Raw genomic sequence first — 4,743 nt, 5'->3', positions numbered from 1 at the left:
TTCTGTTTCTTTTGGTTGACTTTGAAATCGCGCATCTGCCGTTCACGGTTGCGACTACCTCCTCCTCCTCCTCCTCGCAGCTGTATGTGTGTGCTTGTGCTTTCGGATGTGCGGAAAGTGACGTCGTCAGCGGCTGCTCCATGCGCCGCTTCGGCGTTGTGTTTATACATAACGTGCTCGTGCGCGTGTGCGTGCGGTCCTTCGGCGAATTTGGGGATAAGAGCGGGGGGCGGAAGGGATGCTCTGAGGTAAAGGCTTGCCACCGTATTGATGGTATCGACAGCTTGCTTCTTGGATCTGTTCTTTTCGGTCCCTCTAGGCGTGTGTACAGACACCTACACCAGTGACGCACCTTCGCCGTTGTGTGGCGCACATAAGCTGCTTCTCCTCGCGCAGCGGACCTATCCACAGGGAGGGTGGGGGGGGGGGGCTGCGGTGCTACGGACCGGACACAGACGCTCGCACCGACTGACTTCTCTCCTACTTTTCACCGTCAGAATAAGCGAGCATACCTGCCGGTCGACACGAGTCCGTCTCCATGAGCCTTCGCTCACGGCGTTCACGGCGCATACCCCTCTACCCCCTTCGCCGCCGTCCATCTCGTGCTCGACGGGTCGCCAATGTCTATGTTGGCCCACACGTTGCTGTGAGGTCGACGGCTGAACCTCTCTCCATCCCTCCTTCTGTGGTGCCGGCGTTGCTCCTCTGGGATGGTAGTTTCGTTGACCTGGTGAGCCGTACCGGTCTTCTCGCACAGCGGCGCGGCCCGCTCAGCGCAGCAGTGAGTGGGAGGGATGGCAGCACGGTAACGGCAGCCACTTTAGCGATGTGGAACACGGGCAGTGGAGAGGGTGTTCCGCTCGGGGGGGCGAAGGCCGCGCCGACTTTGCCCATCATCTCGAATCCGACTTGGCATGGCGAGGTGACACCCTCGCGGTCCCTTTTTACACAGACAAGCACACGTGACACGCGAAGGAAGGGAGGCGGGCGCGAGGTGCGCTGCATTGGAAACGTTGGATAGGCTCATAATCATCATAAAGCGAGGGCAAGGGCGCGGAGGAGCACTGTAACTAGAGTGCTCCTCCGCGCCCTTGAGGAGAATGCCACGCCGTGCGGACTACGTGAGCGCTTGCTAAGCACTTTTCGCTTGGCTGATTCTTGATTTTTATAGTTTCCTTTCCGTCCTCCCTGCGCAGGACGTGTGGACGGAGATGAGATGGTGAAGAGAGGGGCGAGGAGAAGGAGCCGAGGCGCGTGGGAACACTCCTGGGCAACGCCTTGGATGCATGACTCCACGGCGAACACGTGGGTACGTGTGCACATGTTTTGTGAACCTGCTCGCCCTGTGCGTTGACGCGCATGCCCTCATAGGGGCCGCCTCGTATTGGTGTCTTGCGCACGTGTGCCGACCTTCGTGCCCCGTCCTCTCTTCGCTCACACGCACTCATCCCCCCCTCCCTCCCCCCGCAGTCTGACGACCTTCCAGCGCGACAGGCAACAGCAGTAACAACACAAAAGACAAAACGTTATGCATATATGTATATATGTATGTGGGGTGTATCTTCATTGGCTTTTTTGTTGTCTTTTCACGGGTTTTTGTTTGTGGATGTCGTATTTCATTTAAATTGTATGCATGGATGTAATTTTATTAACATGTTGATGTGGTTCTCGTTTTCGTACTGTGCATCCTTTTTTATCTTATTATTTTTTTTTTTTCGCTGTTCTTGTGTCTTGCTCATATGCAATGTGCTCTTCTGCATTTTTGCCCCCCTCCCTCCCAACTCTCTTGTTTTCGTAGTGTGCGTGTGTGTGTTACCCCTCCGTGTGGTGGCTTAACTACCTTCCTTTCCCCCTTTCATTGTAGTGTTTTATTTTTCTCGTCTTCTACGCTGCCGTTCTTTTTTTTTTTCGTGTGTTTTTTCTGTGCGGTCTCGTCTCTCCCTCTCTCTTTCCTTAATTTTCCCTGTGTGCCGATGCGTGTGTGTGCGTGTGTGTGTGTGTCTTATCCACAAACTGGCAGCCTACCTCCCGGTTCTCTCCACACGTTCCTTCACGTTTTTCGTTTTGATGTTTTTTAACAAATTTAAAAAATGATTCTATGTAACGCATACAATTGTGCCCTTTCTTTCTTTACTTCGCGGCTCCGAGCAACGTGATTGCCAGCAGCAGGTGGTGCCCCTCCCCCTACTCCTCTTCCTTCCTTTTCTTTTCGTGTGTACTTCCTCGTGCGCGTGTGTGTGTTGTCTCTTCTCTTCCTTATCAGTTTCTGATTGTTGTTGACAGGGAGAAGGTGCACACACGCACACCATTTTTTTTTCCATTCGTTTTTTTTTTTTTTTTGGGATTGAAGCGAAACCGATAAAAAAGAAAGAGAAGACGCACGCGCTGGGTAAAGGAAGAGATTCGAGGGGAGAGGAAGAGGGGTGGAAGGACGCGCGCGCACGCGGTAGCCACTCAGGATGAGGTGCGTGCGCGCATTGTCGTGTTTCCGGTGTGCAGGCGCAAGGGGGTCACACCCGAAATCACGACCACTGCCACCACCAGAGAAACGTATCCGACGCACATGTAATGTCCTTCTCCCTCCCTCCCTCCCCCCCCAAATCTCTTCTTTCTTTCTCAAGCGTTCGTTTCTGTTTTTTTTTCTTTTCTTTTGATGTTTTCATGTGTTTGTTCATTGAGCCCATTTTTTCGTGCCCGCGCTTCGCTGCCCTGGGTTCCCATCTGTGCGGGTATGCGTAGCAACGGTGCGTCGCACACACCGCTCCTTCCTCCACCTCGTCCTCCTCCTCCCTGCAAACATAATCACAAACACATCCAAGGGAAAACCAGCAAATACGACGACCGCAGCGCATTTTGAAGGAAGACTCTCGAGGGGGAGAACATATCCGAGGAGACCAACACAAGAGGGCAAGCGGCGAGTTTATTTTTTTCTCGTGCAGCTGGCCGCCGTCGAGGTCACCGCGGACGCATACATATCTGCAGGGAGGCACCAACCGGATAATGTGGAAAGAGAGAAAGTGATCGGGTTGGCGGAGGCGAAGAAAGCGAAGCTCTTCTTCGCTCTCGGCCCTTCTTTCGGGTATGTGTGCATTCTCATTCCTGCGCGTTCTTCCTCTATTTCGTCTCCCTCTATGCCCTTCAGCTCGGCGTGCACATCAGTGCAGCGATACGTCTTTTTATGTTCTCTCGCCTTCGTTTGTCTCGCAGGGCGCACAATTGTGCAGATACGTTGCCTGTCCTCTTTTTTTTTGTCTGCTCCCCATGAGGTGTTGTCTGCAGCGCGCGCACGCTCTCTTACTCCATTTGACTTCCCCATTCTATCACGCACCTCTCGCTATTTTTTTTTATTATCTTTCGTTTTTAATCTCAAGGTATGGCGCGCCCATCCGCCCGCCCCCCACCCCCAAACCCCACACCCCCACTCCCTTCTCACCTTCTTGTGCCTTGTAGTGCATCAGGCTTCTCAACGCAAATACGAACACAGCGCGCATGCACGCATGCGCGCACGCACACTGTCCATTGGTATGACGTAAGCATTCCCTCTTGTTTTCGTCTTTTGACCCTTTTTTCGCGGTTCTCGACGCACAGCACGATTTTTTTTTGTTCTCCTTCAATGCTGCCGCTGCGTGCATTTCTTTCCGTGTTGCGTGTCTTACGGTCTCCGTGATGCCCCCCCCCTGCCTTGCCTTGCCGTTGGTGTGTAACTCCTCATCCCTCCCCGCCCCGCCCGCCTTCGACGAACACAACCAAACAGCAATAAGACGAGACGAAGCGTGCTTCTCGGGTACTGTTCTCCTCCTCCTCCATCCGCGGCTCTTGACCGCGCGTGAGGCTCTTGTGTGTGTCTTGCTCAGAGTTCTGCTACCTTTTTCGTTTTTTTTCCGGTGTTCTTGTTGGCGTTGGCGGTGCTGCCCCTCCTCACCCGACAGTGTAGGCAGCGCCCCTAACTGGGTTCGAGCCACTGCATACACCCACACACACCTACAAACACCTTCTCCCCATTGCCACTCTCATTTTTCATTTTATTTTTTATTTTTGCTTTCGTATGTGCGTGACGCTCCGACTTCCTTCCTCGATGCACCTCGTCAGGCTGCTGCAGCGGCCGTGTGTGGCCTTGATACGCTGTGAGGATGAGGGCGCATGCCTTGCGGGCTGTCCGTTCCCACTTCCCTTCCTCCCGGACAAGACACACACACAAGAAAAAGAACGAACACTTTTGCTTGGACTGCGTTCGCATCTCCGGTGTCTTGGGGGGGGGGGAGGGATGGAGGGCTGTGTGTGTGTGTGTGTGCCACCGTTCCGAGTACGCGTTCTTTCTCCCGCTTCCTTGTTTTGAGTTGCCCTCTCCCCTTGGCGCGGCCATCGCTCCCACCCAGCCCCTCATGCGCCTTCGCGCTTTCCAGCCGACTGTGCTCCTGCTTCCGTAGAGATTTGCGTGAGAGGTAGGGAGAGAGATTGGGGACGATGACCGCACCGACGGGTATCGGATGTCAGGCATGCATGCCGGTGTGTGCGCACGTGCGTGTGCGGTGCATGTCTGTGTGTGTGTTGGAGGAGGAAGAGCTACGTACAGGCCAACACCACCCCACACCCGTTCACCACCGGCTGTAGCCTCTCTTCGCACTTCCCCCTCTCTCTCTCTCTGCCATGGAAGGCTTCCCGGGGGAGGGGAGGGGGGCTGTTCCGTCCGTCATGTGCGACTGACCACTCTGCCCCCCCCCCCCCCCCCCAAACACAAAAAAC

The sequence above is a fragment of the Leishmania donovani genome, chromosome 2, assembly GCF_000227135.1.
Source record: "Leishmania donovani BPK282A1 complete genome, chromosome 2".
In the NCBI taxonomy this organism is placed as follows: domain Eukaryota; phylum Euglenozoa; class Kinetoplastea; order Trypanosomatida; family Trypanosomatidae; genus Leishmania; species Leishmania donovani.
This window is presented reverse-complemented; position numbering follows the sequence as displayed.